The sequence below is a fragment of the Henckelia pumila genome, chromosome 2 (genome assembly GCF_033568475.1).
Source record: "Henckelia pumila isolate YLH828 chromosome 2, ASM3356847v2, whole genome shotgun sequence".
Classification (NCBI taxonomy): Eukaryota; Viridiplantae; Streptophyta; class Magnoliopsida; order Lamiales; family Gesneriaceae; genus Henckelia; species Henckelia pumila.
The window spans coordinates 187,726,621-187,739,557 of NC_133121.1; positions in this window are offsets into that span (position 1 = coordinate 187,726,621).

The window sequence follows — 12,937 nt, forward strand, 5'->3', positions numbered from 1 at the left end:
CAGATAGGCTATTGGGGGAGGCTACCCGATTCTTGATATTTTGCACAGTTATAGCAAGGGGTATAGTTATCAAAAGGATTGTTTTTATGAATTTGTTATTGGTACTGGATTAGTGCCAAGAGATTTGAACGCTATCTTCTGACTTTATCAGAGATACAGATTTTAGTTTCCGTTGACAGAATAGTCTTGGAAAAGATTTTTTTTGACAAGTGTACATTCTGGATTGTTAGTTTTCGCAGGTGGTACTGGGGGAGAAACAGGAAATTCGATCAGAATTGTCTGGCCTTATCAGAGTTGCAGATAGAGATCAGGGACATGATCAGCATGATGATTTGGGTTTCTTATTAAGCGATTGTAAGACTTATTTGGGTGGTTTCCATTATTGCTCTGGAAGTCTTTTGTACTTCAGACAGGTTATTGGAAAGTTACCCCAGTCTGGAGACCATGATGTTACTAGTGATTACTTGGATTTAGTGAGGTCTTGTAAAATGATATAAGAGAATAAGAACTTGTTGTTATTATTCAAGTCTATATCAGTACTTAAGATGTATTTCGAGGATGAAATATCTTAAGTAGGGGGAGAATGTAGTAGCCCGGTTCCATTTTACAAGATTAAGTGATTTTAAACATGTTATAAAATGACATATAATTTTAAAAGTGTCAAAACATGTTTAAGGAGTCCTTATTTGGTAAACATAAGTGGAAAATCAGATCCGGAACGTCCGAAAATGGTAGGGTAGGTCCCGGGGGTCCAAAACCAGTTCGGAAGCACCCGAAAATAGTTCGGAAGAAGCGGTGCGATCGGAGCTTCCGATCCCCGTTCGGAGCTTCCGATCCCTGTCCAGTGCCAAGTGTCTTCGAGTATTGAACACGTAGCTGCAGGTGGAGATCGGAGCTTCCGATCATGGCCTGTAAATATGGGTTCCGAGGGTCACATTTCTCACACCATTTGCTCAGTTTCTCTCTCGGTTTCATCCTAGTTTTAGGAGTTTAGGAATGATTCCAGCCTTCCTAGGCTTGGTCCAGAGGTTGGCCAGGTGCTCCAGGGTTGCGGCAGAGCGGTGCCCAAGTTCTGGGGCAGTCGTCATCAGCGGGCTGACGACGGACGCAGGTATAGCTCTGGATACTTATAGTAAATAAGGAGTATGCTATAGCGTAGTTAAGACTTTTAGAATAAAGTGATAATGCATGAGTATTTTGCATTGTAGTGTGGACTGTAGGCTTGGACATAGTGCTGGTATTGCTTGCCTAGTAGAACTAAGATACGTAAGTACATACTGAGATAGCCAACTGAATATACATGTTTATGTGTTGCATAATTATGTGTTGCATTATTATCCGTCATGATATGCATGATTTACTATTCATGATTTGTATGCAGCATTTGCATACCATGTTGAGTCTGTTATCCTTTTGAGATAGCCAGTTGTTCTAGGGTCGCTCAGCCTTAGGGTTGTTGTTATTATTATGATCGGGTACCGTGTGACACCCACTCGACCGACGGGGCAGCTTGTGCGGTTTTACCCAGGACGGTGATAGTCCCAGATCGGGTTCAGTATGTGTGGCACCCACAGGATCTTCGGAGCAGCGTGCACATATTGGAGGAGCCTGTGTACTGAGCATTATTTTCTAGATATGATCCCAGTTACCCAGAGCATTCATAGTTCATGTTGCATGCATCATATAGACCTGTATATTCAATACTTTACGTACTGGGCGTTAGCGCTGACGTCCCTGCTTTTATCTCGGACACCCCATTCGACGGGGCAGGTTTGCAGGTGGATCAAGAGCGAGAGATGTAGTTGGTCAGTGACCAGGGCTTGGTAGCAGGAGTTTTCAGAAGAGTTTTAGATTAAGATTTTATTCGGTATATTCGATCTGGGTGTATCGTCATTATTTTATTTAGGGGTTTATTTATGCTTTTCTGCTGTTAATTTTGATGATTTATTATTTAAGTTAAATGCATGCTTAAGCTTCTGATTAGTAGGTGATCACGGTGCGGGTCACTACAAGTATTCAGCCTTATATTGTTCATACAATATTCCTATGGGAATGTATATGGAGAAAGGACTTGTTGTCATTTTTTTAAAGGGATTACTAAATGGCCCCGCCATCATTAACAAACTGTGTTGTAACTCAGTAATCCAATTAAGACTATTCACCCTTAGCTTTCCTAAGGCTTCAGAAGGTAGAGTATGGTTACTCTTTTCTACTTTTTCAATGCGGTCTAGTAAATCATGCTCATGATTTACTAATTTCAAGAGCTGCTTCTTTCTTTGTTTGTGAACAGAGTTTTCGAATCTGATCAAGGGATTGTCCTTTATCCAATTCTCTTGTTTTTCCATCTCGAAAATAATTCTTATTGAATCCTCCAAGTTTTTTCTTTTGCCATGAACTCTATTCCTTTTTCAAGGCGTTTCCATGGTTTATGATCTTCCAGGAATTCTAAGCCAAGAATTAGTTGATCTATTTCTTTTCCCGGGATCCCCGAAATTTGAACTTCCAATTCACCAACATTTATTAATCCTTGGTAAGTTCCTTTTACCTGCTGCTCTAAATAGTAAATCAAGTTACAAGGAAACTGGTTCCTGTGACTTGTAATTTCGAATACTATTTTGACTTCTTTCCATCCTTCTGGAGATCTAAGTTTTCCTATTATTGAAAACTCGTTTTCTTCTGGTGGAATTTCCTGAATAGGAGATTTTTTCCACCTTCGACTTGTCATTCGGTCACCTTGGAAGGATAACCTTCGGGTTTCTATTTTAAGATCTCTGTATAGAACCGGTTTATCTTGTATTTGAATGTCTGTTTCCTGAATTAAAGGAAATTCGATTCTTTCCGGGTATATTGCTTGAGCAACTTTCCCAAAGATTTCTGGAATTTCAATAAACTCATTTATAATAAATAATTCAGAATGGTGAGTATTAGAAAGAGCATATGAAATTTGATAAGTAATAGAATATGGTCTATTACCTTCCATCATTAATCCTTTTTCCTTGAAGTTTTGATGCAACGTCAAGGCTCGACTAAAGTCTCTGTCAGCTAAATTGTAGGCTATTATTGGATAAATAACTCCTACAATTTTTTCTGCACATAGATTTCCTAAGATCGTACCCAGAACAACATCTTGGATATTCCCCATTCTTTTATCATATACTACGATATCTTGTTGGAAAACGGTGATCAGATCAATCAGAATTGATACCCGGTGCAGCGGAAGTTTAAAATTTTTTTTTATATGGAACGATTCCATATCATGGGTATCAAAACTTTACGATTAAATTGTGCGTGTAAAAATTAAATAACAATTATAAATTTTTACCTTGAAATCTCGAAACGAGATTATGGACACCAACAGATTACTCTGCTCTTGTTGTATATCCCAGGAACTGATGGACGAACAATTCTTCAATCAGGTCCACGAACAGAAGTTTAATCCCTCTGATAGATTGCACTAGAAAATCTATCAGAAGTTTCTACGAAGAGAATTAACGAATTTGATCCGTTAAACCAGACTGCAAATTCAAAATTCACAGGCTGGAATTTTCGAGCAGAGAGGGAGAGGGGGCGGCGGCCACTTTGATAAAAACAGCTAGGGTTTTCGAAAATTGTGACCTCTGTTATGTAATTTCTGTACTGCAATAACTTATTTATAATGTGGACTGCTAACAGCTTAGGGCCCATTAGTCATAAATTCAAGCCTGACAAGCAAAGCCCGCATGTTCAGAAATTAATATAAAATTCATCGTGACTCAGATTGATAAACCAATTTCACCAATGTGCACAGAAACCATTTCTGCATCTTTTAAAGTCAAGATAAATTTTCTGAATCCGAATTCAGTGGTTTCCAAAAATGTCCATCACTATGTCATTTTAGGAAATCTTACTCTTCTTCTCTTAAATAAGAAGTCCCACTTCTTTGTTCATTAAATTTAACTCTTTAAATTTAACTATCTCAACGGGGATTAAAAATCCATTACTTGTGTGACCCTCAATGGTTTAGGGATACAGCTAGCCGTGGGCTCACAACTCTTTGTGACTCGGAACAACAATTTCCGACTTGCCCATCGAATCATGGTAAGAGCGCCTAGCAACATCGCCCCATGATTTCCTAGGTATCAGTGATAGTGCCTGCAAGAACCAATAGATTTTGGTTAGCGTACAGTACGGTCCCTTCAACCATATATCCCGATCGAATCAACAACCATTGGTAAATCGAGAGTCGTTCGAGATTCGATAACTATGCAATGCATCTTGAAGATCAAATAGTGACATCGCATGTGTTACTAAGAAACCATTTCTTAAAACACATCATGTACTCTGGCCAGAGATTCGTCACACTAATATCTCCTCAGATTGCATAGGATATCCACACTAGAAAGTATGTGGTGAATCCTTGACAACAAAGCATCGACTCCTATATGTGTCGTAAATGCACCCAATCCCGACACCTGATGACCCCAATAGAGTCGGTAAACGAGTCAAAGTACAGTACTAGCATATAGAGTCTCAATGATGTTTCAAGTAGTAAGGACTAATGGTGTACAACCAAAACCGCGGACTTTATCCACTCGATAAGTGATAACCACTTGGAAAGTCCGGATAGGGTAGTTCGATCATTCATCGTATGAATATCCATTTGCATGCTTTGAACATCTCTATGTTCCATACCAATGAAACGTGGTACTCGGCATCGCAAATGCTAGTCTCAATCTCGAGCGATCCTTATCCTTATTAACGGACGGCTCAATCGACTAGGAACTGTTTAGAATATACAGTGACTATAAGATGTGTTTCATGATAGCCATCCCCATGTGCTACCACATCTTACATACACTATAGTATATTCAAGGTCTTCATCTAAACATCTTATAGTATGTCACAACATAATAATATGATAAAAGATAAAGTAAACGCCATTATAAAAGTGTAAATTATATTAAACAAAAGATTGTTTATACATAGAGTCATCAAAGCCCTTAGCCACAAGTTGGCTCACCGGGTACCCACTCTTTCAATCTCCCACTTGCCCTAAAGCCAACTAGTCGTACTACGCAGTCCCATTGCTTCGCGATGTTTGTCAAACAATGGTCCTGGCAAGGGCTTCGTAAGTGGATCAGCGATATTGTCTGCAGAGGCCACTCTCTCGACAGTGATATCTCCTCTTTCCATGATCTCCCGGATGATGTGGTATTTCCTCAGTACGTGTTTGGATCTTTGATGAGACCTTTGTTCCTTTGCCTGAGCAACGGCACCCGTGTTGTCACAGTACACGGGGACTGGACCAACAACTTCAGAAATAACGCCCAACTCTTGGACGAAATTCCTCATCCAAACGGCCTCTTTAGCAGCAGCTGATGCCGCAATGTATTCTGCCTCAGTGGTGGAATCCGTTGTGGTGTCCTGCTTGGAACTCTTCCAAGAGACAGCACTGCCATTGAGCATGAACACAAATCCAGAGGTTGACTTCGAGTCATCCACGTCACTTTGGAAGCTAGAGTCGGTATAGCCTTCCAATTTCAGTTCTCTTCCTCCATATACCATGAACATATTCTTAGTCCTTCGTAAGTACTTAAGAATGTCCTTCACGGCTTTCCAATGCATTTGACCGGGATTAGCTTGATATCTGCTCATGATACTCAGAGCAAATGCTACATCCGGTCTGGTAGATATCATCCCATACATGATACTACCTATGGCTGACGCATATGGTACATGTGTCATTTTCTCTATCTCTTCATCAGTCTTGGGACACATGGACTTAGATAGAGAAACTCCATGATATATAGGTAGATGTCCTCTCTTGGACCCATCCATTGAAAACCTTTTCAATATGGTTTCGATGTAGGTTGATTGAGTAAGTCCTATCATTCTCTTAGATCTATCTCTATAGATCTGTATCCCAAGAATATAGGAGGCCTCACCCAAATCCTTCATCGAGAATCTACTTGATAACCATATCTTTGTTGACTGCAACATCCCTACGTCATTCCCCATGAGTAGAATGTCATCAACATAAAGTACTAAGAATGTTACCGCATCCTTAACTACTTTCTTGTACACGCATGGTTCCTCCGGGTTTTTGATGAAACCAAAATCCTTTATTGTTTCATCAAATTTCTGGTTCCAACTTCTTGATGCTTGTTTGAGACCATAGATTGATCTCTGAAGCTTGCATACCTTATGCTCGCTTCCCATGGATGTGTATCCCTCAGGCTGCGTCATATAGATCTCTTCCTTAATGTTTCCATTAAGAAATGCAGTCTTTACATCCATTTGCCATATCTCATAGTCATACCATGCTGCTATGGCAATAAGGATTCTTATGGACTTGAACATTGCAACTGGTGAAAAGGTTTCATCATAGTCAACTCCTTGTCTTTGAGTATAACCTTTCGCCACCAATCGTGCCTTGTAGGTCAATACCTTACCATCAGGCCCAAGCTTTCTCTTGTAGATCCATTTACACCCTATTGGAACAATTCCATCGGGAGGATCTACTAAAGACCAAACTTGGTTTGTATGCATCGAATCTATTTCCGACTGCATAGCTTCAAGCCATAAATTTGAATCCGCATCAGAAATTGCTTCCTTGAAGTTTCTTGGATCACATCCAACGTCGGGTTCATCTTGATCCCCTTCAAGAAGAAGACCATATCGAATAGGAGGTCTAGAAGTCCTCTCGGATCTTCTAGGTATAGGCGTGTCCATCATTGATTCCTGAGGTGTAGGATCATTATTTTGTATTTCGGGTTCTTCTCGAATTTCTTCGAGTTCCATCATCTCGCCTTTCTTATCCAATAAGAACTCCTTCTTCAAGAAGGTGGCATTCCTTGAAACAAACACTTTTGTTTCAGTAGGATGATAGAAATAATATCCGATTGAATTCTTCGGATACCCTACAAAATAACATAAGGTGGATCGACTATCCAACTTATCTCCCACTGTCTGCTTCACGTAAGCAGGACATCCCCAAATCCTCAAGTACGAATACTTAGGAGCTTTGCCATTCCATAACTCGTATGGTGTTTTATCCACTGCTTTGGTGTGGACGTTGTTCAACAACAATACCGCCGTTTCAAGCGCATAGCCCCAAAACGAAGGTGGAAGCTCAGTGAAGCTCATCATGGATCGAACCATGTCCAACAAAGTTCGATTACGACGCTCCGATACACCATTCAGCTAAGGTGTCATAGGAGGAGTCCACTGAGAGAGAATCTCATTCTCTTTCAGATAGTCCAAAAACTCGGTACTTAAGTATTCTCCACCTCGATCCGATCTAAGTACTTTAATACTTTTACCTAGCTTGTTTTCTACTTCAGCCTTGAATTCTTTGAACTTTTCAAATGGTTCAGACTTATATTTCATTAAATATAAATACCCATACCTTGAATAATCATCAGTAAAGGTAATGAAGTAGGTGTGGCCAAATTGAGTACCAATTCTAAATGGACCACAAACATCTGAATGGATCAAATCCAACAGATTTTGACTACGCTCAGGTTTCCCCTTAAAAGGAGATTTAGTCATTTTTCCTTTCAGGCAAGACTCACAAGTAGGTAGAGAGTTAATATCAGACATATCAAACATACCCTCTCCCACTAGCTTGTTCATCCTCCTTGAGGAAATATGATCTAGCCTAGCATGCCAAAGGTTTGCCGGGTTTTGACTATCGATTTTCCTTTTGTTCGTTGTTACCGGTTTATCAACATAATTTATTGGAACGTCTTTTAATTTTAAGTTATATAGATCGTTTTTAAATTGTCCAGTTCAAATCAAACATTCATTCTTGTAAATATTGCAAATCTCATTCACAAAATTACAAGAAAACCCATCTCTATCAAGCATAGAAATAGAAATAATGTTTTAATGAAATCTTTGGCACAAATAAAAATATCTTTCTCATAATACAACTTAAAATTGGTTTGCAAAATTAAACAAATATTTCCCATAGCTATGGATTCAACTCTGGAACCATTCCCGAGCCTTGACTGGGTCTCACCCATCCTTAGCCTATTACTTCTTGTCATCATTTGCAACTCATTGCAAATATGAGATCTACATCTGGTGTCCAATACCCAAGAAGTAGTATTAAGAAAAACATTTATTTCAATGAAAAACATACCCTATGCAGTTCGCAACTGCTCGAGGTATTCCTTGCAGTTACGTTTCCAATGACCGGGTTTCTTGCAGTGATGGCAAACTTGTTTAGACTTGTCCAATTTTGCATGTAACATTTGGCCTTGAGATCATGGTCCAACCATTTCTCTAGTTCGGCCAACCTTTCGGCAGTTACATCAGCCGGGGCTATTTTCGGAGAAGCCTTTTCTAACACTTAGAAAATCTTTTCCGAACTTAGGACAATCTTAACTTATGGAATCATTCTGTATTGTTTGCGCCAGTAAGTTTGTTTTGTTCGAGAATTGAAACATGTGGATTACGAAGATTCATCATAATGATATACTGAGATAAAACAGACAATTATCGATGATTGTTTAATTAATTTACTAAGACATAAAATAGGCGAAATTTATTTTATGAATCTCACTCCCACTATTTTAACGATTTCACTACCCTCTAGTTAAAACGGGAAACTGTTTTCCTTAGTGGGAACATGGAGTCCAATTGACAAACTATGGTCCCGAATAATATCAGCCAACCATAATTTTCACAAGGTAGAGTCCAATTGCTTCCAAAGCAACCTCCACGTTTTTACCTCATGTCCAATAAGGGCCCAATAATATGACGCCGTTTATTGTGACATGTCAAGATGACCCATCAATAATAAGTTGTGATGGACGGTCGCCATGTGGATCCCCCAATAATATGAGCCGATCCCATGGGAGTTTCACCCAACTTACAACATGTGTCGATCCAATGTACAGCTTTCCGACGAACGGGCCCCCCCAATAATATGAGCCGGACCGTATCCGCGGGTAGCATCTCATACATTGATCGTTGATGGAAGGTAGGAACATTTAAACAATATTTAAATTTCCTTTATTTATCTTGATATCAATTTTAAATCATATTTAAAATGAGAGATTTTAATTTTGAAAATTTGTCTCATCATTTAAAATTTGTATGCTTGCGGGATTCATACAATTTAGTCTAAAACATGCATACAACGATAATATCATATATTATATAGGATGATCGATTCCATTTCTAATCGACCCGTGGTTGCCAATCACGAGTCTAAGTCCAATCCTAGGTAATATGCAGGTATGCAATGCAATCCTATTACATTGAGCTTCCAATTTACATTTCTTCAGTCTTTATTGTCTGCTGGGCCCACATCTGTCTTCAAATCTTCATCTCCCACTAAGTCTAATGTATTTACAATAAATAACTATGACAAGTAGGGGATACATTTTAAGGGGTGGGAACGGGCCATAAACCAGACCCACTTTTATTACATATGACAATTCATATTGGGCCATAAACCAGGCCCATTAATAAATCCAACAACAATAAAAACAAATGTAAATTCCTAACATACACTACAAAATTGGTCATGGCAATCGATCATCCTTATCCAATAATATTTAATTAAAAATTAATTTATTGGATAACATGCAATGGCAATCAAATTAAAAAGGATAAAATCATATTCCATATATAAAATCTTATTTTACATACAAAATCATATTTTATCTTTTTATCAAATAAAATCATATTTTACATATAAAATCCAATTTTATACATAAAATCATATTTTACTCAATATTTCCATAAGATCATATCTTATCATCAAGTGTACCAAAAATAATTAATTTCATAAAATCTGATTTAACGGATAAAATCTATAAATTTTCCAAAAATTCAAATTTATCCAAAAATCAATTTTAAAATTTTCGGACTCGAACAATTCGATCCGACGCCTCGTGGACCAATCAAAAACAATTTTCGATCGGACCAAAAATAGAATTTTAACATATTAAAATTTTAATTAAAAATTAAAAATAAATTTTCCCGGGCAGCCCGCGCCCCAAAAGGGGGCTCGGGCCGGGCAGCGCCATGCGCCGCCCTGCGCAGCGCCCAGCGCCGTGCGCTGCCCCGGGCAGCGATCCAATCGCTGCCCGTGATTTGCCCGTCGAAAAATTTAATTTTAAAATTTTGATTTGTTTCAAAAACCGAGGCTTAAAAATTTTGTACAATCGATTAATTTAATCGCTTGATCTGAGCAACCTAGCTTTGATACCACTGCTGGAAAACGGTGATCAGATCAATCAGAATTGATACCCGGTGCAGCGGAAGTTTAAAATTTTTTTTTTATATGGAACGATTCAATATCATGGGTATCAAAACTTTACGATTAAATTGTGCGTGTAAAAATTAAATAACAATTATAAATTTTTACCTTGAAATCTCGAAACGAGATTATGGACACCAACAGATTACTCTGCTCTTGTTGTATATCCCAGGAACTGATGGACGAACAATTCTTCAATCAGGTCCACGAACAGAAGTTTAATCCCTCTGATAGATTGCACTAGAAAATCTATCAGAAGTTTCTACGAAGAGAATTAACGAATTTGATCCGTTAAACCAGACTGCAAATTCAAAATTCACAGGCTGGAATTTTCGAGCAGAGAGGGAGAGGGGGCGGCGGCCACTTTGATAAAAACAGCAAGGGTTTTCGAAAATTGTGACCTCTGTTATGTAATTTTTGTACTGCAATAACTTATTTATAATGTGGGCTGCTAACAGCTTAGGGCCCATTAGTCACAATTTCAAGCCTGACAAGCAAAGCCCGCATGTTCAGAAATTAATATAAAATTCATCGTGACTCAGATTGATAAACCAATTTCACCAATGTGCACAGAAACCATTTCTGCATCTTTTAAAGTCAAGATAAATTTTCTAAATCCGAATTCAGTGGTTTCCAAAAATGTCCATCACTATGTCATTTTAGGAAATCTTACTCCTCTTCTCTTAAATAAGAAATCTCACTTCTTTGTTCATTAAATTTAACTCTTTAAATTTAACTATCTCAACGGGGATTAAAAATCCATTACTTGTGTGACCCTCAATGGTTCAGGGATACAGCTAGCCGTGGGCTCACAACTCTTTGTGACTCGGAACAACAATTTCCGACTTGCCCATCGAATCATGGTAAGAGCGCCTAGCAACATCGCCCCATGATTCCCTATGTATCACTGATAGTGCCTGCAAGAACCAATAGATTTTGGTTAGCGTACAGTACGGTCCCTTCAACCATATATCCCGATCGAATCAACAACCATTGGTAAATCGAGAGTCGTTCGAGATTCGATAACTATGCAATGCATCTTGAAGATCAAATAGTGACATCGCATGTGTTACTAAGAAACCATTTCTTAAAACACATCATGTACTCTGGCCAGAGATTCGTCACACTAATATCTCCTCAGATTGCATAGGATATCCACACTAGCAAGTATGTGGTGAATCCTTGACAACAAAGCATCGACTCCTATATGTGTCGTAAATTCACCCAATCCCGACACCTGATGACCCCAATAGAGTCGGTAAACGAGTCAAAGTACAGTACTAGCATATAGAGTCTCAATGATGTTTCAAGTAGTAAGGACTAATGGTGTACAACCAAAACCGCGAACTTTATCCACTCGATAAGTGATAACCACTTGGAAAGTCCGGATAGGGTAGTTCGATCATTCATCGTATGAATATCCATTTGCATGCTTTGAACATCTCTATGTTCCATACCAATGAAACGTGGTACTCGGCATCGCAAATGCTAGTCTCAATCTCGAGCGATCCTTATCCTTATTAACGGACGGCTCAATCGACTAGGAACTGTTTAGAATATACAGTGACTATAAGATGTGTTTCATGATAGCAATCCCCATGTGCTACCACATCTTACATACACTATAGTATATTCAAGGTCTTCATCTAAACATCTTATAGTATGTCACAACATAATAATATGATAAAAGATAAAGTAAACGCCATTATAAAAGTGTAAATTATATTAAACAAAAGATTGTTTATACATAGAGTCATCAAAGCCCTTAGCCACAAGTTGGCTCACCGGGTACCCACTCTTTCATATCTATGGGTGAATCTATTCCTTTTTTAAAAGTTTCCTTGATCATTATTTGGATTGCTCCAATATGAATCCAAGACATCATTCTTGCTACTTCACTTTTTAGATTTTGTAATTCCTCTCTTACTTCTTCAAAAGGAATTAATTGCATCTTTATTTGATTACTTGTTAGCTCCATAAGGATTGCCATTTCCCTTCTGGATACTTTGTAAATCAAATGATGTCTTCTTTGTCTAAGCCCTAGGTTGCCTAAGACTCTTTCTACTTGTCCTGGCGAAAATCCTTGGTACTTTTGTAATGTTGGTTTTTCTCTCATAATCCTTTGGACCATATTATGAGATATCGTGGTTTGATTAAAAAACCCCGCCAAACTCTCATGTGTTTCGTGTCGAAACACTTCTTCTTTATTCTGATTCTGATTCTGATTCATCCTCAGATCCTTCTTGGCTAAACAATATATCTTCTTCGTATATACTTTCATCTGAGGGGATATCCTCAAATTAATATACTTGGACTAGATCTTGAAAGAAGACCGCATCATTCATATCCGGTGTTGCTTCAAAGAGCTTAACTCTTTTTTTCTCGTTTTCTGAACAGTTTGTAGATATATGGCATCTAGCTCCATATGTCCAGCAATTGCAATCCTTGAAACTTTCACTTGCTCTCGTATGAGTTCTTCTGAAAGTTCTTCTAGATGGTGTTCTTCCCCTGCTTTGTGATGAGTTTGTTGCTGAGGATGCTCTTGTAGGTCCACTTCTTCTGACCGATCTATAGGATCTGACCTTTTGTTTGGACCAAAATGTTCTTGGTTTCCAAGAACTTTTCATTCTTTTATTGTAGGGATTATGTCTGAATTTCTTCCTCTTAAATCCCTGTGATCTA